This window comes from Protopterus annectens, chromosome 2.part0 (assembly GCF_019279795.1).
Source record: "Protopterus annectens isolate FY-2018-M chromosome 2.part0, PAN1.0, whole genome shotgun sequence".
Lineage (NCBI taxonomy): Eukaryota > Metazoa > Chordata > Ceratodontiformes > Protopteridae > Protopterus > Protopterus annectens.
The window spans coordinates 1,454,555,233-1,454,579,067 of record NC_056728.1 but is presented as its reverse complement, the minus strand read 5'-3'; positions in this window follow the sequence as shown (position 1 = coordinate 1,454,579,067).

Below are 23,835 nucleotides of genomic sequence, written 5' to 3'. Positions count from 1 at the left end.
ACCTATTCTGAATTTGACTGGCCTAGAAGTCTGTCCAATATAGAAAGCGGAACAAGTGCACGTTGCTAAATACACAACCCAATCTGAACAGCAATTTCCAAAAATCCTGATGTTAAAGACTTGAGAAGTGTTCCTACTTGTAAACTCAGTTGTTTTTAATAAATGTTGACAAGCAGAACAGTGGCCACATGGAAAACAGCCCATTAATATGTCCCCAAATAAAGTGGTTTGTTGTGGTATGGTAGGAATGTATCTCTTATAATGAGTAAAGTATGAATTCATGTTTCGTCCCCTATGATAGGAGAACAAACATTGATCAGGTAAAATTTGATTCAGAATGTCATGTGATAGCAAAATACCCCAATGCTGATTGATAATGTCTGTAAACCGATTAGTATTTGTCCCATAAGTAGTTACTAGCCTCAAAGGTTGATTGGATTGTTGCTCAGGAGTTGCCCTGTCCCGTGGTTTGTATTCCAATAATTCTGTACGTGTTAACCTATTTGTTGCATCCATAGTTGTAAAAAGGTTGTGTGCCTTATAACCACGATTAATAAATTGTCTAGACAAATCAAGACTAAAATTGGAATATTCTTGTTCAGAAGAACAGATCCTTTTGATCCTCATAAATTGAGATTTTGGAATATTACGGATGATGTGGCGTGGGTGGCAACTCTGAGCATGTAACAAAGTATTGTATTCTGGAAATTTTAGATGAACTGAAGTAGCTAGGGTATTATCTGAAAGTCTAGTTACCAATACATCCAGAAACACAATATTTTCTTGCTCAGTATTGGCAGTGAATTTGATACCAAAAGAATTGTTATTCAAATAAGATACAAACTCAGATAGCTCATCCCTGTCACCACGCTACACCATCCAACAATCATCTAGATACCTGTGCCAGATATCTAGATGTTGTATATATACATTGTGCTGAACATCATATATGAATGTAGCCTCATAGTAACCCATAAAAAGATCTGCATATATGGGTGCAAACGAGGCCCCCATTGTCATTCCCTTGATTTGCCAATAGGCCTTTCCGTGGTAATAAAAGATGTTTTTGCGTAACACAATTTCTGTTAACTTAATCAGAAAATTATTGAAACCTGTGGAATATAAGTTGGATTTGTATAGCCAATATGAAACCGCAAGAATTCCTAAATCATGAGGGATGCTAGTATATAACGAAGCCACGTCCAATGTACAGAGCCACCATGAAGATTCTAATTGAGAATCTTTGACAATATTAAGAAATTCAGTGGTATCCTTGATACGTGATCTAATTTGTATCAATAATGGTTTTAAATATTGTGTAAGGAAGGCAGACAGTGGCTCCATTAGAGACCCTCTGCCTGACACAATCGGTCTACCAGGGGGATGAAGTGGATCTTTATGTATTTTAGGTAGCAAATATAAATATTGTGGAGTTGGTTCCTCCACCTTCAGTTGTTTAGCTACCTGCTTGCTTATAACACCCTGGTCAGCTGCTAGATCTAAAAAACAGTCAACCTCTTCCTTAAAAGTTGGAGTGGGGTCAATGCTCATTTCCATATAAAAACTGGAATCTGATAACTGACACAAAGCTTCCTCTGCATATGTTGTATAATCCATGACCACAATAGCACCCCCTTTATCAGCCATAGTAATAACTATGTCATGATTATCCTTGAGTTCTGACAAAGCCTTTCTTTCAACTACATTAAGATTATTAGTAATTGGCTCATACAAATTGGCAAAATGCAACTCCTTCATTACACACTCTCTGAAAATCGATACATGTTTATTCATAGGTGGAATAAAGGCATATTTGCCAAATCTAAAATCAGATGATCTTTGAGTAGTTTCACAATCTGCAAAAAATATCTTTAGGTTAAGTAGTCTACAAAAATCATTTACATCCTGTAATAATTGATTTTCTGAAACAGGTGCACTTGGGACAAAATTTAATCCTTTATTTAGTAATCCTATATGTATAGGAGAAAGATCGAAAGATGAAATATTGAAAACATTATTATTTATTTCACCATTTGTTGCAGTAGGCATTGTATGCCAAACCTAGATCTGATTGCTTTCTGCCCCCCTCCTCCTTGAATCTAAAGGGGTGGTTGGGACACCTGGCGTGAAGAAACACTATCAGTAGCAGAGTATCCTCTTTAGAAGTGGCATCAGATATAACCTTCTGATGTCTTAGGATAGACCTAGGACGTTTTCTGTTAATATTGTAAGCGTTCTTATGATCATTAAATCTGACTGATTTCTGACTAACAAAAGGTTTACCTTTCTCGTAATCCATAAGGTCACGATTGAACTTATGGATTTTACGTTTCATTAGTTGTTGTTCTAATATGGAAAGCTCTTTAGCAAGATCTGAAACATATTGTGAGTAAAGCAATTCCTTATTAAATTGTTCAACCTCCCCACACAAGTTTTGGATCTCTGTAAGATGGTTTAGTATAGTTCTATCATAATATCTTAACAAACAATCAACAGAATGCATAGAGGATAAATGCTGGGCCTCAGCCCATTCCCTGGATAGTTCACTGTCTATATTGGCCACTAGGGGTTGTAAACGAACCCTCAGCCCCCTTGGTGTAATGTCTTTGGTTTTGTAGGCTTTGAAAAGTTTCAAGTGCCACACATTTGAACGTAATGTTTTCATGTGTCTGTTAAGTTTTGAAAACATGAGGCCACACTTTTGTTGGCCATCCTGTATATTGTTAATCAAACTAGGTCCTGTATTGTTGTTTAAGCCAAACACTTCTAGGTTATCTTTGTCCCTCTAAAATGCCACTTAAATCCATGGCTAAATAATGACCCAAAAGTGAAAAAGTTAGATATATTCAAATTCCAGTCCCAACAACATAGGCCAATGGAACATCCACATTGATCAAATTCAAAAATTATCTATAGTACAAGTTATATCAAAAAAGTTTACCAATGTCCAACAGAAAATACCACAACCCAAACACCATAATATAAACATTGGGATAATATCCAACCAAATTAACTTATAATGTTGGCTCTATTTTACTCTCTTACTATAAGTGGCTTAAATAACCAGAAAAATGTAAACCAGAAAATCCAGTGAAAAAAATGTATATTACTATATCCACATGAACCTTAGGTCCATCTAAGAATATCACAACTCAAAGAAAGGTTGAAAATCAAAAAAAAACATGAAGAAAAACCATCGACCTTCGTCTCAACTTAGTTGTGAATATTGAAAAGAAAAGGTATGATATTCTGCCAACCTTTCCCAATACACACCTGATAGAAAGATTTGTTCATCCAAAATATATTTATTATGTTGAACAATCATACAGGCCACAAACTACAACAAGGCCGACGTTTGTCTCTGCCATGTATTCCAAATCTAGAAAGTTCTATTACTTCTTCCACTTGTTATTAGCCACCGTAAGAGAATATTAATATTCAAAAAAGCCACCATCATATAATTGTATTAATGAAAGGGCTATAGTTGAAATCCTCATGATGGACATTGAAAAAATGTTGGACTGAAACCAATCCAGATTATTATATTAAATGATCTGTGGAGGTCTCACAAGCCCAATTGCCAAAACTGAATATTGAACCATCTAACTTATTATAAAAATATATATATGACAGGACCCAGTTCCATAGCAACCCAAGTTTGTCTTAAAGTGATACCTCTTCCACCTAAAAAATTTTATTTTTAGTGACCAATACAATGATTATTTGTTAGAAAACATATAAAAACATACATATATTCATTGGGCTATAAGAACATATACTCTTATATTATCATAAAAGAGCACTGAATGGTATACAAGCCTATACAATTATATATGCAAAATCAAATAGTGTGATTTAGTTACACACTAATGCACAAACAGAGAACATTCTTGGTTCAAAAAGAAATCAACTGTCCCAGTTTGTTCTGTTAAACAGCAGTCCAGATAAATCCAAATCCAATGTAGTAACCCAACAATAAAGAGCTTCCAACTCATCCTCCACCACGTTGTCATCCAATATTATTATAGCCAAAAATATCTAAATGCAAAGCATATGAAAGTCCGAAACTACTAAGTTATTAACAAAAAGCCCCGATGAATAATGCTTTTATACAGCATGAATAACTCATACATAAAACTTAAAAGTAGACTGACTGCCACAGTTTAAATGTTAGTTCCTTCATGTAGTTCCCCGTTGTTATAGATGAAATATATTTATCAAAACACCATGTAGAGCACAGTACCTGTTATCAAAAATTATAATCCACAGCCCCAATAAAAATAGGTTATGATGTGTCCCGCAAAAACTGTGCAAAAACTGACCTGAAAAAAACAGTCCAAATCAAACATTAGGTTGATGTATGATCATCCGGCTGATACACCTACCAGAGATGATACATCTGGAACCATAAATGGCGAGCTGTATTGCCTGAACCTCGCTGAATCAGCACCATAAACATTTAAAAATGATGAAGAAATCCCAAGGTTAACAGCATTCCAATTGTAATATCCAAAGTGAACAGCAGAAAACTGAAAAGTTTACTGCCCCAAAACAACCAAATGTATGAACAAAATGGACCAGCATGTAAAGGATTTTGTTCACAAATTTATTATCAAGCCATTATATTCCAAAGTAATGGTAATGAACCATTACCAAAGCAAACTGGTTTAGCCTTTGTCAATGAACAAAATATAAAAAGTCTCCGGCATGTTTGACACAATTTATATCCCAGCTCTTAAAGGGACATGCATATTAACCACCAAATCATACATCTGCAGTTCCAAATGGAAGAATAAAAAACAATATAACATATGTATGTATATTTTTATATATATAAATAAAATATTATCATATATATCTCCTGTTCATCAGAATACAATTGTACAAAATGTATATACATATCATGGGCTCATAGGTTCATAGGTTTATACTAGGCTATCTGCCCTAGGGCATTTATAAGCCTAGCCAGAGTGTGTTTGGCTTTCGCCACCCATTTTAAATTAATTTTGCTATGCCCTTTTTCGAGGTTAGTATACTGTGTCTCTGTCTAACAGTGACACAGAAGTGACACCCGGGGTAAACCTACGATCTCCCATCCACTCATCAAGATTCCTCTTGAAGAGAGTCAATGAGGGACTCTGCCTAACCTGGACTGGGATTTTATTCCAGAGTGAAGGGAGCCTCTGGGTTATGAATCTGTCCCTCCAGCATGTCCTATTTATTTCAGTGCTGAGGTTCAAGTCTCTCGAGCGCATAGCTTGATGGGATATGGATTTTCTGAGGTGCAGCATGTCCATTAATTCCGGGTTGGACATGGCTTTATACGTCAGGCACAGATCGCCTCTGAGCAGGTGGTATGCCACTGAGTAGAGCTGGAGTTTCTTTAACCGGACAGCATATGGCATCTGTTTGAGCCCTTTGATCCTCTTGGTGAGGTACTTTTGGGGTCTTTCCAGTTGCTGCAGGTGTCTGGTAAGGTACATCCCAAAAGGGGCATTGTACTCAATTATGAGCCTGATGAGGGATGAGTAAAGAGGCACGATGACCTCTCCTGATCTAGATGTGAATCCCTTCATGATTAGGTGGGCTATATAAAATGTTTTTCTAACCACTTTGGCCATGTGGTTGTCAAATGAGCGATTGCTATCAACTTGGGTCCCCAGGTCCCTAATTACTTCTTCTGTACTTAATGGATTACCACCTATGTGGTAATTTGTGGGCACTTTGTTTTTGCCAAAGGGGATGACTATACACTTTTTGGTGTTTAGCTTGAGGCCATTGCTCTGGCACCAGTTGTCTGTTTCTATGAGGCCTTTTTGGAGGATGCTTGTGTCGGCTGGAGAGTTGATTATGGCACCCAGTTTGCAGTCATCTGTGAACTTGGTCAACCACAGTCCTTCCGTGTTGGCCTGTACCTCCGAGAAATATATACCGAACAAGAGAGGTCCCAGGACTGAGCCTTGTGGGATGCCACTTGTAACTAGTTTGGAGTCTGACATGGCTCCAGCAATTCTAACCATGTAGGTTCTGTCCTTGAGCCAGTTTGTAACCCATCTAGTGGCATAGGGGTTTGTATTTAAGCTGGTGAGCTTATCTATAATGCCCGAGTGGGGTATTGTATCGAAGGCTTTTGCGAGGTCCAGGTAGGCTGTGTGGACCACCTTCCCCTCGTCAATGGCCTTGGTGACTGTTTCAAAGAAATCAACCAGGTTTAAGAGGCAGGATCTGCCCTTAACAAAGCCAAACTGGGTAGGATCCAGTGTCTGTAGGTCCCCAATATCTTTATTTATGAGGTCCATGATGATCCTTTCCATAGCTTTGCAGACCAAGCTAGTCAGGCTTATGGGGTGATAGTTTCCAGGATCCATTGAGGCACCATCTTTGTGGAGAATGACCACTGTTGCTGTACGCCACTCTTTGGGTACATATCCTGTAGTAAGGCTGAGACTGAACAGTAGTTTTATGTTTGAGTTTAGCTCTTCTTGGAGTTCATGTAGGACACAGCCTGGGACACCGTCTGGTCCCATTGATGCTGTGTTTTTTGCTTTGGAGAGGGCAGCTCTTACCTGAGCATCTGAGATGTCAGGGGGGAAGCACTCTGCTGGGATAGATATTTGCCCTTTTGGTGGGGAGGGGGGGGGGAGTTTGCGCTGAACCTGTCAGCTAGGATGTTGGCAATGTCTGTGGGTTCGGTGTATGTTTTGTCATTTTGGACTAATTCTGAGCATATCTGGGAATTCCCACCTAGGTTCCTAACATAAGTAAAGAAAGCTTTGTGATTATCCTTATTGTCCTGTGCCATTTCTCTCTCGAAGCTGGCCTTAGACGATTTTATGAGTGCCCGTAGTTTTTTGCTTATACTGATCAGGGATGCCTTCCCTTTTTGGGAATTTGCTCTATCATGTAGTAGCTTCCTCCTTCTATTGTATAGTTTGTTTATGGCTGGGGTCCACCAGACAGGACGTCTGCCTTTGGAGGATTAGGTCTTGGTTTTATTTGGGATTGCATGATCCATGCATTCCTGAAGGTGTTCATAGAATGCGTTTATAAAGGATTCTGCGGTCTTGGCCGTATTTTCCACAGGCACGGGGGCTTTGAAGGATTCCACCTCAGTTTTGAGGAGTGTGAAATTTGCTTTAGAGAAGTTTTCCACTGTGGTTTTCTGGTTAGGGGGTGGGGTCGGGATGTGAATATCCAGTGAGATTAGTTTATGGTCTGATCTTACCAGTGAGGGATACACTTCTGGTCTGGAGCATAGAGACCCCATGTTGGTGATGATCAGGTCCAGTATGTTTTCCCCTCTTGTGGGAGTGGTTACAAGTTGTTCCATAGCATTTGAGTTTATAAATTCTAGGAACCTTTGGGCTAGGGTTTGGAGCTAGAGTAATGCTCCCAGTCTATGTTTGGGTAGTTGAAGTCACCCAATATAATGGTGTTTGGAGAGACCTTCATATTTTCCAGTGTTCTCAGGAAGGCCAAGTGGGGTTCCTGGGTTTGGGAGGGAGGTCTGTAGCAGGCTATAAACTGGAAGGCAGTTTTACCTACTGTTAGTTGCACATGGATAGTCTCTGATGCTTCGTGCTGTGCCACCAACCTGGAGGTGTGGGTATCTTTGACGAATATTGATACTTCCCCTCCTTTTGTTTTTTGGTCCAAGTTTTGGGGCCGAAAAGCATGGTATGAGGTATAACCTGGTAGTGCTGGGGTGCTCTCGGGAGCCTTGAACCAGGTTTCTGTTACTGCACAGATATCGATGTTCTCCATGCTAAGGAGAGTTTTGAGTGTGTGCATCTTGAGCTTTAGACTTCTGGCATTGAGTAGCATTACTCTTAGTTTCTTAGCCCTTGTGATACCTATGGAGGTGAGTTTGTCTTTTGAGCCTTGCCTAAAAAAGGCACTATGGGGGTAGCAAGAGCCTTTGCCAATATCCGAAAGCCCAGGGTTGACAGGTGCAAGCCGTCCCTAGCGAAGCATCATGGCTTATCGAGCATGTCATCCCAGGCTGACAGGCATTGGATCCCCTTTGAATGACACCAATATTTAAGCCAATTGTTGAAATTGATCATCTTGTCTTCATATTGTGGCATCATTCTTGGTGAGGGTAAGATGCTACTCAAGGTCAGGGTCATATCGGCCTGGGCTACATGCTCAGAGTAGTAATTTGTCTCCTGAGAACTGTTGTCATGGTACGATACACTTTTATGTATATCTATGGTGCACTAGGACATGTGTTGCAGTGGAGAAGATCAACCTTCTACGCAGTTCACATTCTGCCATCACAGTGACATTTGTCATGTGACTACATATCATCATTACATGTTCTGTGACAGACATCAATATTAATTTATATTGATTACATACTCATTTTAGTCTTGTCTCATACATATGGTTGCTATGCTGTGATATCCACAACCAGTGTACTTCATGTTTTGATGCAATTGCAACCTTGTAGAATTCATTGTATGTGCAGTTTTGTTTCTATACCCAAGAATTATTAAGGTGGACAGCAGCACCATTGTGTTGCTATTAACATTTGTGTTAGGAAATGTTCTGCATGAGCCACAAACAACTGATCTGTAATGTGTCCTGATATGACATCAAACTGCTCAAACACAGCTTGCCCATGAAACGCATATAGGCATATGTTGCGCAAGTGATGTAAGTATGTGATATTGGTATGGTTGTATTACTGTGTGCATAGTACCAGTGTGTAGAATGTGATGAATGATCAAGGGTGTATTTGGAGGTCTTTTCACAAATCCTTTATTCCAATACATATGAAATGTTAAGAGGAATACCCAACTAAACACAGATCTGAGTGTGGATGCTACCACACATATCCAACTGGATGTAATAGACAATCTGCTAGCTGACAGTTTGTCTCACACATCAATCCCCTGTTGCCCCTGGCCATCACATAAATTATACATGCAAACGTTACTGTTTTTATTCCATTAGGGCAGCTCACCTGTGCATTCTCTATGGCTAATAAAACAGATCAATGGGCTGTAACAAAATTCCAGGTTTCCTATAGCATGACTTAAAACATGAACTATCAGACACAGGTTCAGCCATACTTTAACACAGCCCCCAGACAGCCTATGTTCCCCTGGAAGTGTGTACAGCAATATGCATCTTTCTGACTAGGAGGTGTGGGGACCATCACCTGATGCATGGAGTTATAGATCCATCCTGACTCTCCTCATCTGTGAGGTAAACCAAATATTCATCATGGCCTCTTCTAAAAGGACACAAGTAATCTGGCTATGCACCAAACCCACCTTTGATTTGTTAAGGCACCATCATGTCTGCTACATCTGTTTGCTGTCTTCAAGAAAGTTACCAAGGGCATGCATGATGACAACACTATCATTCTGTGTAACTCGACCCAACCAAGGTATTTAACACAGATCCACAGTCAGGTATTGCAGATTAATTGTCTCAAGTGGCCATAAACACCTATGTCACCAAGTGGGTAGATAACTAAATCATATACATGACAGATAAATATGGTGCAGTGTGTGAAATCACCTCTATCCAAAGTCCAGTAACCATACCTCAGTGCTCTGTGCTCGGCCCATTCCTATTATTTAAGTATTACGCATCAAAACTGACTTACACATCCTTTCTCCAACCAGCTTTGTGGAGGCAGCAAATTGTGGACACTCATTGAATCCAAGTGTGGTATTGGTATAATACAGACAGTATCAGCACACACAAAGTATTGCTCTCACAGCCATGGTAATATGGTGGATAAAGAAAAAATCATGGTGGATTAGTTCCATTATGCCAGCAAATACACAACATAACTGCAATATTGACAGCATACCCCTAAATGTAGACTAAGCCATATGTGAGCTGTGTACGCAAGCAGATGGTATGAAGAACAGCCACAAGCACGTGGCCACAGTGGTGACCATTCCCTAGTATGTAGCACACTTCCTGAGTATGTACAGGACATCCACATCAAAGGGCATTATAGTTCGATTTTTCTCAGCCCAAAACACACAAATAATTGATTACAATGCACCCTTTCCATGCACCTCCCGACACATCTTCAGAGATGAGTAATTCAAGTGTACCACTTCTTCCACACTAAGCTCCCACGCATCGTATCACCCATACCTAAGTATTTTATTTTTGTGAATAAGCATTAGGGTATGATGGTGCAGAAACCCCTCAAGGTGTTATACAAGATGCATGTGTGATGCATGTTCCTGTGATGTACAAAGTAAATACATAGCTTATGGGCAACTCAGATGGCATGGGTTACATTCATGAAAGTATATATTGTGGCATGGACATGGCATGCACTCCTGTCAACTATCCAGGATTGCTTGTAATTTGAAATACAGGTGTAGCTTTATCCCTCCTGACACCTCTGACATATGCTAAATTTTGAGGAAGGTGTGCTTAATTCCCCTCAGAGACTGCTGACAAATTATAATAGCTGTATAAGTGTGCTCTTGCAGAACTATTTATGATCACTCAAAATGTTATATGTTATGTTAATGACATGGGATTACTGCTGGTATTATTTTGATATTTATTTATTTTATTTATTTTACATTTGTTTACTGGGATAGTCCGACTGGATACATGCCCATTTTCAGCGGAGGCCTGGGGAGAAAAGCTCCACAAAGACAAACACATAGATTACACAGAAGTTAGCAAACAATTATAAAAACAAAGTCATTATATACAATGGGTTAGTAGTGTTCCCTAGTAAGGACTCACAATTGTCATGGACAGACAATTAAAAGTAAGAGACATCAGACTGGAAGCAGAGCTTGGTGATGTAGTTACAAGTTATGATAATTGCAGAATATGCTTTTAGTTTATAACTTAATCAGGGTTGGTACATTGCCATAGCCAATTCACTTTGAGATACTGTTTGAGTTTTTTTTTGAAGAGACTTTTGGAGGATTGTAGGGTTATATAGTTTGGCAATGAATTCCAGGTTTTGCCAATGAAGTTGGCAAACAGGGATTCACCAGCAGAGTTATTAGCTTTGTGGGTTTGGACCAGTAGTTTATCGGCTGACTGTAGGGATTTTAGATTGCTATATGGCTTAATAATATTTTTAAGTGAGGGGGGTATCCTCAGGGTGGTACAAAATTTAAGATTTGATTTAATTGAATTAAGCTGGGCAGTTCTAGCCACTCTAGTTGTTTAAGGTTCTGGCAGTGGTATGTTCTATAGGTGTAGCCAGTGGCGAATCTGGCAATATGATTGTAGCTATGGGACAGCTTACCTAGTTCAGATTTGTTGAGGTTTGAGAGTACAGGCGAGGCATATAAGAGAGTAGAGAGTAGGTGTGATCAGGTGATTGCAGTCCTAGCCAGTGGGGTTAAAAATGTCTTGTTTCTATACAGTGATCCAAGCTTCTTATTGATGGTCTGTATGGTTTTGTTGACCTGTAGGTCAAATTTGAGATTATTGTCTATTATAACCCCTAACAGTTTGGTGTGATTATCTGGGGAAATAGTGGTACCATTGTTAGATGTGACAGAGAATGAAAGTGTGGTGGATCTACTAGTGGGAGAGAAGAGTAGAAGTTTAGTTTTATTGGGGTTCAGAAGTAGGCGTTGATTGGTGAGCCAGTTCTCGATAGTGTTAAATGTATTTTGGGTTAAGATTTGCAAGTCAGATGGGGAGGTGGCTGAGCAGATGAGAGTGGAATCATCTGTGTATTGGATGCAGGTGGCTTTAGGGATAGCAGTGTGGAGGTTGTTGATAATGATGATGGACACCAAGTGTGAGAGGTAACTGGCTGGAGAGTTTGCCCTGCCATAGTACTGCTTGCTGTCTACCAGTCAGGTAGGACTGGAACCACAGGATAGCAGGCTTGTTGAGGGAAATAGAATTTAGTGAAAGAATGAGAAGTTCATGGCTGACCATGTCAAAGGCTTTTGCTAGGTCAAGAAAGAGGGCAGAGGTTAGCCTATTGTCATTCTTGTTTTGGTTTATGGCAGTAGTAAAGGAAGGGAGGGCTGAGGTGGTGCTGTGGTATGGCCTGAAACTATGCTGGGAGTTGGATAGTAAGTTATTCTGTGAAAGGTATTGCATTAGTTGCTTGTGTACACATTTTTCCATTATTTTGGCTAGTGGGGAAAGAATGGCAATGGGTCTATAGTTGGATATGTCTGAGGAGCTACCATCTTTATGGAGTGGGATGACATGAGATATTTTCCAGAGGGAGGGGATATCATTTTCGGATAAGGTTCTGTTGATGAGGATAGATATGGGATATGCAATGGCATCTGCAGCTATTTGCAGGTACACTGCAGGGAGGAGGTCAGCAGTGAGGGTGGTAGGTTTTAGATTTTTTTAGAAGTGCTTTGATAAAACTAGTGGATATTGGTTGGAAGCCAAATTCCAGGTGATTATTAGGTTGATTAGGCATGTGGTTTAAGTTAGAGGGGGTTAGTTGATTTGCTAGGGATTGGATTGTTTCAGTGAAAAAGTTATTAAAGGCGCTAGCTATTGTCTCTGGGGAACTATGGGTGTAGCTAGCCGGGGTTGGGGTGGTGGAGTGACCTGGACAAAGTAGTTGATTTAAGCCTGCCCAGAACTTTTGAGGGTTGTTGTTGTGTTTTTGTAGGAGATTTTGGTAGAAGCTTTTTTATCCAGTAAAATAGATTTTTTTATATCATTCCTGAGTTGACGATATTTTTGATGGTCAAGTGGGGCTTTGGTTGCTCTCCAGCTGGCCCAGGCTCTGTTTCAAGTTTTGATTTTAGCTTTGGTATCTTTTGTGAGCCATGGTGCTGTATTTGATCTAGATTTTATTGTATGTGCTGGAGCATGGGAATCAAGGATACTTAGGAATTTAGTGTTAAAGTGATCTATGGCCTCCTCTAATGTTAGATTTTTTAGTTTTGACCAGTCAACTGCTTTTAATTCATTTTGGAATATAGCAGCATCAAAGTTTTTCCTGTTTCTAAATGTTTTATATTTGGGCTGGTGAGGTTTTCCTTCCTTATGTTTTATGATATAGGTTAGACAATGGTCGCTGAGGTCATCAGGGAGAGTACCAGCTGTGTACAGTTGGGGTTGGTTATTAACTAGGATCCAGTCTGGAATACTTTCCTTGTTGGTTGGTTTGTTTATCCTAGTGGGAGAGGATATGGTCTGTTTAAACCTAGATAAGTCTATATGAGTCACGGGGGGGGGTGGTCAGAGGAACAGGGGTGCCAGTCAGTGTTAAAATTACCAAGAGCTATGGTTTCTTGGGGATAGGTAGTGGATAACCAGTAAAGGAGATCTTCTAGGGTATTTAGGTTGTTGCCCAGTGGAATGTATGCACAGACAATGTTCAAGTGTTTGTTTTGGTTAATCTGTAGCTTGCTTGTGAGGAGTTCTGCGTTATTGAATTGGGGAGGTTGAATGGTGTCTCTATTAATGGTTAGAGTATTTTTGTAAAGGACTGCTATCCCACCTCCTTTCCTTGTAGCACGGTTTAACCGATGAATATTGTATCCTGGAGGTAGTATCTCATTGTCAGTAGTACTGGCTTTTAGCCAGGTTTCTGTAAGACACATAATGTCTGGGGAGTGGGTTGCTAGGAGGGCGTGTAGGTTGGGAATCTTATTGTTAATACGTCTAATATTTAGGTGAAATGCTAGGAGGGAACTAGTGGGAGTATTCATGGGTAACTTGAGTGTGGGGATTGTGGTAGGGGAGTGGCGGTTATTGGGTGTGGGTGGGCCAGGGTTGGGATGAATGTCTCCATGTGTTATAAGGTTATAGTGACAGGATATTCTGAGCTTTAGGAGTTTGTTTATAAGCTTTATATAGTCTTTGTCTTTAGGATTATGCTTTGTGGATGTACAGGGGTGGTGTTTTACAGAGCATGGTATATTTGGTGTGCAGGGGAAGGTAAAGTGTTTGGTGTTATGTGTGAAGTCGTGGGTGTCTGTTTGAACCATTTGGGTAGTGAATACCATGGTCAAATGCTTGTTCATAGGCAGTGAGATGGTAAAATAGAAACAGTATAGGCATTTGGGTAATTAGTGTTTTTAAGCTTGTTCGCATTTTGATAGGGGGCGAGCCAAATTTGATGGCTGACTGTGCTAACAGGGTGTGGAAGAATGAGAGAGAAGGAAATGTGTTAAGAGGGCAGGGTTGCTCAATGATGTGTGAGGTACTGATTGGTACTTAGCAGGAGGGGAGTGGCAAGGGAGTGGCAAAGTCTAGTTTAAATTTAGCACTAGTGGGGGCGGGTGGAATTTGGGGGCAGGAAGGGGAGCGGAGCGAGCCAAGTGCAGTGAGGGCGAGCGGAGCGGGGCTAACACTGACTCTGAGAGTTACCTCGGGCTTTTGGTTTGGTTTGGATGATTATATGTAAGCAGTGTTGTTGGCTGTACTTTAATTTGTTTTATTCTTTTTAAATTTTACACCAATTTTCAGGCTAATTTTAATTGGATCCTAGGGGTAAACTAGCAAATATAGTCAATAAGGAGGGAGCAAAATTATTTTACCAAATTAAAAAGTAAATGCTTGGGACTGGAACACTGCGTGAGTGTAAGGCTGATTCAAAGTAGTATAGCCCAATCTAGTGGCAATTGGCTTGATCCCTTCACTGTTGTTGCGCATACACCATTAAGCCACAACAGTTTACAGAACTAAATTGTAGTTCACCTATTACAACTGAAAAGCTGGAGGGAGTCAGGTTCTTGCTTCCCAGAGGTTTTACTTAGTTAAGATAGCCAGCTTCAGTGGAGAAGTTAGAAATTGCTTTATGCAGTGAATCCCAGGTGGTGGTGGTGGTGGGTGGGGGGGTCACTCAGGAAAGAAACCCGTGCAAACTGAAAAAATAAAGGTAAATAAGGCAGAATTAGTGCAAAGGTTACAAGAATGTGAAGTGGAGAGCATGCAAGGAATAGAGCTGGAGAGTAAAATTAATTATATTGCATACATTATAATTAAAACTGATTATAGTGCATACAGTATCAGCTCTTTAAAACCACAGACTAAGAGCAGTGACATACAGACTTTGTGTACTTCCATCTACTTTTGTCCATGTGTCCTGCTTGGTTGAGACTTATGCTGACATATGGCAGAAAACTGTAATGACCAATTATGCAGTAAACATAAGGAATACATGCTAATGTGCACTTTCCATAGTGCACCACCAAGCAGCTGGTTTGTGTGATTGATGGCAAAGTGTTTGCACATGCAAGATACACATTTATACTGCTTTCCCCAGGTGTGTGTAGCTAAGTAATAAGCAAAAACAAGCCTCTGCTTTACTGATAAAATTATTATGAGAGTTCTACTGGATTGCCTACCACCATTTAAGCATGTTAAGTGAAGAGGTGTGACTGTCACCACTTTGGATAGTACTGAATGTAAGAAACACAACTGTTGCATAGTTGACTCTGTGGGAGAGAGTGTAAAGTACTTTGAGATATTTTTTGAGCCCAGATGATACAGAGTTCGAATCCAGCTCTATCTAAAAATTTTAAATATGTACTTGTAATGCAATGAAATAAGTCTTAAAAGGGTCTATATTAGATGAACAAAAGTTCATTTTAGCAAACAATCACATGAGCGAAAATCCAGGAACTCAAAACTGCAATTGTGGGGGGCTGCACCCTCCCACACCCCCTAAATATATATTCCAACTCTGAGATCACACTACAGTGAGGAAAGGGCAAATAATCCCATCTTCACTGTACTGCGATCTCACAATTGCGGTTTTGAGTTCTGCAATTTTCGCTCATGTGAGCGTTCGCTAAGATGAACTTTTGTTCATCTAGTATAGACCCTTCTTAAAAGTAGTGCAACTGTGTGTTTCCATAGTGCAGCAGGTTTAAGCAGTATTATGTGGAGGCAACCACATCATTGAAGAGATGTTCACTGTCACTTGGCATTAGTGTGCAATGCCAAATTCCACGCAAACACAGAGTACAAAAAGTGAAGGGGTTCACTGAGTTGTTTTCACTTATGTGGGTGGTTTGTGATTCTATATTTGACCAGATTAAATGTGTTAAAATGGGGTAAATAGGAACTTGGTAAAATTGGGGGAAGCAGGGGAAGGCGCTAAATCTAAAGCAATAGATGAATGTGCAGGAGGGAGGTAAGAAAGAACCATAGCTATCCACTTCCTCAACAGTTTAAAATGAAAATATGTATAGAATATTAGCTGAATTTGGACTTTCACCTCAACAAAGAGGGGTGACAACAATGCAATCATGTTGTATAGTCAATTGGACCAAATCAAGTGTGTAGAGAAGACTCGTGTGAAGTGGAGAGCTATGTATGGGATGATATTTTTTGTGTGACAGGTGCTCATTTTTTATTTTTTATTTCAGTAAGAGAGGAATGTTGGGAAAGGGATGTAGATATTTCTGGGTCAGGTAAGTAGGGTAGGTGAAGAAAAAGATGAAGGCAAACAGAACAGGACAAGGCACAGTGATGGTCTGGGACACAATATGTTGTGCGATACCATGACTGGGGGTGGGGAAGGGACATTGGATGCCCATACCCTTCAAACATGGTGACAGTGAGAATCTAGTCCTCACCCTCAGAAGTGTCATCGCTCTCCCCTTACAGCACTGGCTGTTGGCGTGCTTGATGTCTTGTTTACATGCCATAGTAGAGAGCATCCTCCCCATCCAACATAGGCATGCACCAATGGTGCTATGCATGACCCTATGCACCAAGCCTGGTATCACCTGGTGGGTAACAACTCCCCACTTCCACCACTAATCCAAGAAGGTTTGACTGCACCTGCTGCTAGAGTAATGCTACCTAATGTGAGGGCCCTGGTAGTGCAGGAGCAGCTGAGGCAGTACTGCCAGGCTGGGTCCCAGATTTGCTGGGCATTGGTGCAGGCACCGGTGTAGCGGGGACAGGATATGCAACAATGGTTAGCCTACCTCCCTGTGGTGTAAAGCATTTTGTAAATTGGCAGAAATTGATGACATCAAAACATTATGACCACACATATTAAAATAAGAAGAATTTAATTCTTTTACATTTAAGTATACATCTAAGAACTACAAATTATAACTGATGATTGCTAAAAATCCTTGCAAAGTGCATATGTTGACAAGTCACAAAGCAGCCAGCACCAAACTGGAAAAGGAGTATTATTTATTATGTGGCTCCACAATACATTAAAGAACAAACCGGTTTCGGCCCAGTCGCCTTTTTCAATGTATACTTCAACCTGTAGTCAACGACTTATTTATATATACAGCCAAAAGCTTTAATTGATCATTAATCAAACAATTATAAATGCTCATTTAAACCAGGTGGAAATATTCCACCCAGTTTCACAATCCATGATTTTTCTTTTTGGTTTAAAATCTTATGACAACCTGTTTTAAAGGATTTAAATATAGCTGTGTTATGTAACATAGTATGTTTATACAAAGCATTGGTCAAATGTTTATTTCTAATATTGCTAAGATGTTCTGAAATATGACATTTAATGGGTCTGGAAGTTTGGCCAATATAAAAAGCTGAGCAGGAACAAATTGCAAGGTAAATGGCCCAATCACTGCTGCAGTTAGAAGAAACACTAATAGAAAATACTTTTGAGGTATTTTTACTGGTAAATTCTTTCATCTGAACAATGTGTTTGCAAAAAGAGCAATGCCCTCAAGGGTAACAGCCCACCACTTTGGTCTCATCAAATGTAGCCTGTACTGAATGTTCTGATGGTAAATATTGTTTATAATGGCTAAAATGACTCCCCAAGGTCTGGCCTTTACGGAATGAAAATGAACATTTATCACCTAACATGTCACATAATCAATCATCAGCCAACAGAATGTCCCAATGCTGTTGCACTAGGGCCTAAATTCATGTGTATTTCTGCCATAAGTGGTAGTGAACCTGATTTTGTGATCCTTCCGATACTGACATTTTTTTGTACATAAGTAAGTAATTTCTGGAGAGTTGTTAAACCTCCCTACTGGCCTTGAGCACCTTGGCCATAGGATACCCACATTCTCTAAAATGATTAATTAAATCTTGATCAAAATGCTTATAGTCCTCAGTGTTAGAGCAAATCATGTGTATTCTCATGAACTGTGACTTAGGGATGTTATTAATAATGTGTTTAGGATGACAGCTGGAGGCATGTAATGTATTTGAATGATGGGGTTTTCTGAATAGTGAACTGGACAAAGTACTATCTGGTTGTCTACATAAAGTTACATCCAAAATGGAAATAGACCTCACATCATAGTTAACCATAAATTTTATACCCCATTTATTCTCATTCAAATACTGGACAAATTCTCATAAATATATTATGTCCGATTTCCACACCATCCAGCAGTCATCCAAAAACCATTACCAAATATCTAGTTCCTCAAGAAATATGCTATGACTACTATCATAGATGATAATCTTTTCAAGATAACCCATGAACAGATCAGCATATATGGGTGCAAAAGATGCACCCATAGCTGTACCCTTCATCTATAGATAGCATTTGTTATTAAAGTAGAATACATTTTTTAAAAAGGACGCGCTCTGCCAAACACAAAAGGAAAGTGTTAAATCCCATATGTACTGTATAAACAAAGGACTAGCGTATAGAGCATTAGCAAAGCATAGGAAGCAAGAAGGAGATAAACACATATTTGTATTTCAGGTTTTACAGGTAATGAGAGAAGGTATGAGGTTAGGTGACCTAATAACCATCACTGAACACGGTGAGACACGTAGGATTTTAAAATTAAGGGCACATAGAGGTTCGGGTTTAAATGATGTGGTACCCTTAAAACCTTAACTTTGAGGAAATGAGTTTATAAGTGCATGTATTTATTTTTATTTTCATTTTTGTTTTATGGTGTGTATATATACATATCTTTTTAAATGGTATTCTACTATACATATTGGAGTGTTTTCACATGATTTTTTGGGAAAGTGTAATTCGATGATTGATTGATAGTTTTATTAGTTTGTAGTATTTAAAAAAAAATATTCAGTCCATGTCCTTTGATCTGAGGAAGCAATTTGTAATTCTGAAAGTGCTCATCATTTTATTAAAGTGATTTTGGCTCAGCTTGGGGCCATTTGACTTTGTTATCAGCCGTGGAACAGTGCCTAACTTTCTTTTACATTATGTAGGGAAGACTGAGAGTGCAATGTGGTTTGGGATTTATAAACACACTCACGCAATAAAAAAGAAGTGATGAAAAGAATGCCCTAATTAAGCATTCAAAGGCATGTACAAACTTTAAAAAAGTTCTTATTTTTTATGTTGATATAAGGTGCAGATATCTGAGAGAGGTGGAAGTTGGGAAAAAAGGCTGGAATACCATGAATTACATTTGCAGGTGCTATTAAATACCTCTCAGAGCTCGGGTTTAAATGAATATATATTCTTACAATTACAGGCATTAAGATCAATGATTTGGGGAGGTTTTCATTTATTACATGATTTCATTTGGCATGTGATTACTCTGGCTATTTAAACCAAAATGGTTCAAAATGTATGTATTTCTGATGAAGTTCTTACTAGTAAAATGAAAGCACGTAACTCTTGTGATTTATTTATTTATTTGCAATGAAGTTTCCACATGGACATGAACTAGCTCTTGGAAGGCACAATAGCACTTTTTTTCCCCTAAGGTACTCAGTATATTCTAATATGATCACTTTATCCACAGATTGCTTGCTAGCCATTTTCTCTTCAGACAGTCTATCATCAGATATATGTAAATAATTAATTATACCCCTAATGTACATAACGTTCCAGTTTAACAATTTTTGTTAATATGTGGATTTACAGGAGGCCGCTAAAACTTTTACAGAGTGGAGATAAAGTACAGTTGTGTAAAATCTTACCATAACAATAGATGTCCTTCTCTTCACTGTTGCAGTATTCATTGCATTAGGGATCATCTGCCTAGGGAAGCCTGACATCTGGCCAGTCTGGCCAGTATATCAAAACCTTAGGTTGCTTTAAGGTAAGTAGTACATCACACATATGCTCCTCATGTAGGATAGGACGTAAAGGTGTCGTCCGGATGTACCACCCTCAGAACTGAAAGCCCCAGTGCGAATGCCATTGCAAGAAAATACAAGAGGTAACCAGTGCATCCAGAAGAGAAACTGACCAGTGGGAGGAGGGAGGGAGTTAATACTGCAACAGTGAGGAGAAGGACATCTACCGTTATGCTAAGATTTTACACAACTGTACTGTGTCCTTCTTTATCACTGTTGCAGTTTACAATAGGGAGAGTGTAAAAGCTCAGGAGGAAGACAGGGAGAAAGAAGGACCAGCAGAGGTTTCTAGGATGCCATAAAGGATGGCTCCAGCAAAACCATCTCTAGCTCTGGAAATTCCATCCAACTTGTAGTGCTTGGTAAAAGTATGCGCAGAAGTCCAGATAGCTGCCTCAAGAATAGAGTTAATAGCCAAACCCTTGAAAAAAAATCACCAGAAGAAGCCACAGGTCTAATAGAAGGAGCCTTTACAGAATAAGGAAAGCTCTTACAATGAAATAACAAAAAGAAATAGCTTTTGAAATCCAAGAACAAATAGTCTGCTTGGATACAGCTAATCCCAAGGACATGGGATGAATGGAAACAATGAGGTGATCAGATTTCCTAATAGTTTTAGTCTTATTCTAATGTATGCAGCACCTTCTCACCAGGAGATTGTGGAGAAGGGAAAAAAGTGGGCAAATGAATTGACTGATAAAGGGACAATTCATTCACCACCGCGGGCATACAAGAAGGATTAGTACACAAGGACACCTAGTCCTTATGAAACACCAGAAAAGGAGGACAAGCCACAAGGGGCTGAAGCTCAGGCACCTGTTTGGCAGAAGTAAGGGCTAACAAAAGAACAGTCTTCCAAGAGCAATGCTGCAAGGAACCACTAAATGACATCCACAGAAGGCACTCCAGTCACAGCAATATTTATTTATCTCTTGCATCCAAAGATTTCTTCAGAATGCTGCAAGGAAAGTGAAGATGCAGGGTCAAAAGAAGCCTAAGTCAATTTCTCCAAAACAAAATTAAGATCCCAGGGAGGAGGAACAGGCTTCTTGGGAGGTCTAATATGAAGGACGCCTTTAAGGAACTGTTTAGCTTCAAACCTATAAGCTAAAGGAGGAGATAAAGGCAGACAAGGAGAGATAGCTGATAAGTGGACCTTGACAGAAGAGTAAGCCAAAGCAGAATTGAGAAATTCACGCAGATAAGAGAGAACTAAAGGAACATCCACAGAAAGTGGATCCAGGTTACAAGAAAGACACCAAATAGAAAACCTCTTCCATTTGGATAAGTAGGATTTCCTATTATTAGGTTTCCTAGCCTCCTGCAGGACTCTAAGCACATTCTCAGAAAAAAGGTGTCTGTGGATTCAAAATCCTAACTCCCACAGAGTCAGATAAAGAGTGGACAGCTGGGGATGGATGAGAGATCCCTTGTCTTGTGTGAGTAGGTCCACCTTGTGAGGTAACTTGTGATGATTGCCTTTGGCTAAATGCAGAAGAAGAGGGAATCAATGCTGTCTCAGCCAAAAAGAAGTCACCAACATGATTTTGGGAGCATCCTGTTGATTTAAACAAATTTTTGGAATGAGGGGAAGGGGAGGAAAAGCAAAAAGAAACATCCCCTTCAAGAACAATAGAGGGTATCCACCTTCCACACCAGAGGACCTGGGACTCTGGCACAAAATAGAGAAAGTTGCCTGTTCAGTGGGGAAATAAATAGATTTATTTGAAGAGTAACTCATTGGTAGACAATGTCCAGAAACACATCCATGTTAAACATCCAATCATGGGATTGAGTTAAGGACCTGCACAAGTGTCTGCCACAATGTTTTGACCTGAGAGAATGTAAACTGCCTGAAGAGTCACTTGATACTAGACAGAAATATTTCATACCAGGAATGTCAACTGGCAAAGAAATTAAGTTCTTGTCTCCCCCTGTTTGTTTACATACGAGAAGTCCCAGAGAGAAATGAGGCTGAAAAGCCTGAAGAGCCAGCAGAAGGGCTCTCATTTCTTTGACACTGATGTGTTCCTTCAGTTTAAGAGGAGACCAGACCCCCTACACCTTTAGGGAGCCAAAAGTTGCTCCCCATCCCACGTTTGAAGCATCTTTGAACAGCTCCTGAGAAGGAAGGGGGGATGAAAAGGGAGCCCTGGATTTAATGACAACTACTGGATCCACCAGTGGAGTTCTTCTTGAGACAAGGTAGAAGAGGAACTACAAATTCTAGGGGAAGAGCATGCTGAAGCCAAACTGACTTCAGGAACCACTGAAGCATCTTCATGTGAAGTGTGGCTAGAGGGAGCATAGGGATGGTGGATGCCATGAAACCCAGAGCTCTCAGAAACTCCTTGGTTGTATTGGAAACCAGAGGAAGAAGAGTCTGAAAGAAGGAGATGAGGGTCAAGGCTTTGGAAGAGGTGGGGATGCCAGCAAAGGCACCATCTGAATCCTGCAACCCAGGAAAAAATGGTCCTGAGAAGGAGTGAGAGAAGACTTTTTGAAGTTTATTGTAAACCCCATGCTCTGAAGAAGAAAAGAGATGGCAAAATGGAAATTTTTCAACAGGATCTTTAGAGAGGATTCCTGAAACAGCAGGTCACCCAAGTAGGGAAATACTTGGATCCCCTGAAGCCTACAAAAAACAATGACAGGAGTGAGGCATTTGGTGAATACCCTTGGGGTAGTAGAAAGGCCAAAGGGTGAAGCAGAGAACTGAAAATGCCAGGAATTAACAGACAAATAGAAAAACTTCCTGAAAAGGTGATGGATTGGAATATGGAGATAAGCATCCTTGACATCCCAAAACACCATATAAGCCTGAGGAAGCAAAAGAGGGAATAAAGTCTGAAGGGACAACATTCAAAAAGTGGGCACCTTCAGAAAATCATTTAGATGCGAGAGGTCTGGAATTGGTCTCCAAGTACACTTTTTTGTGGGTACTAAAAACACCCTACAGTAAAACCCCTTCCCCTTTGGGAAACAGGCACCTATTGAATAGTACCCCGAGGCAAAAGATCCCAAAACACCTCTGGGAAAAAGGAGAGTTGTTCCAGAGGAGGTTGAGAATATTAATAAAAGGGGGAAGGGATGTCCACACCATGAAATACCCCTGACCCAGGAATCCTGAATAATCTGCAGCCAAACAGGAAGAGAGACAGAGTAGCAAAGGGAAAGAAGAAAGTGTCTGGAAAGAGTCAGATAGTCAGACAGCACCTGGTGTATCTGGAAAGGAAAACTTCTGAGTCCCTTTAGTCTGTATAGCCTTAGTAGGAGGAGCCTACTTGCCACCCTTTTTTCTGTTAGGATGAAGGCAAAATTGCCATGAGAACAAAGGCTGGATTATTGGGGTAGTTTCCCTGAAATTTAGGAACAGGAGAAACAAGAATATGATTGAGTTCCTGTAAAACATTCCCCTTATTCTGAAGGAGCTTAAACAAATCAACAGCAGCTTCCCCAAACAAGTGTTTATTATCAAGAGGGGCATCCATCAATTTAGCATTGACATCATCAGGCAATGTTTGAAGCTGAAGCCAATAATACCTCCTCATCACTGACCTAAAAGCAGCATCCCTAGAAGAAGCATTTGCTGAACCATAACTACACTTGATGGAATGATGAGCCACCTGTGAGGAAGGCCCTAACAGGGAAAGAGCAGAAGTTTTACCCTCAGTGTCTGGAAGATTAGATATAACCTGACAAGCCTGAGATAGAAGAGCTAACAAGTACTTGGACATATGGCTGTGTCAATTAAAAGCCCTGAAAGCCAAGGTAGCAGAGGTGCAAACCTTCTTACCTAGCCTTTCCATGGTTCTGCTTTCTTTATCAGAGGGCAAAAACCTGGGCAAAAGAAGCAATTGA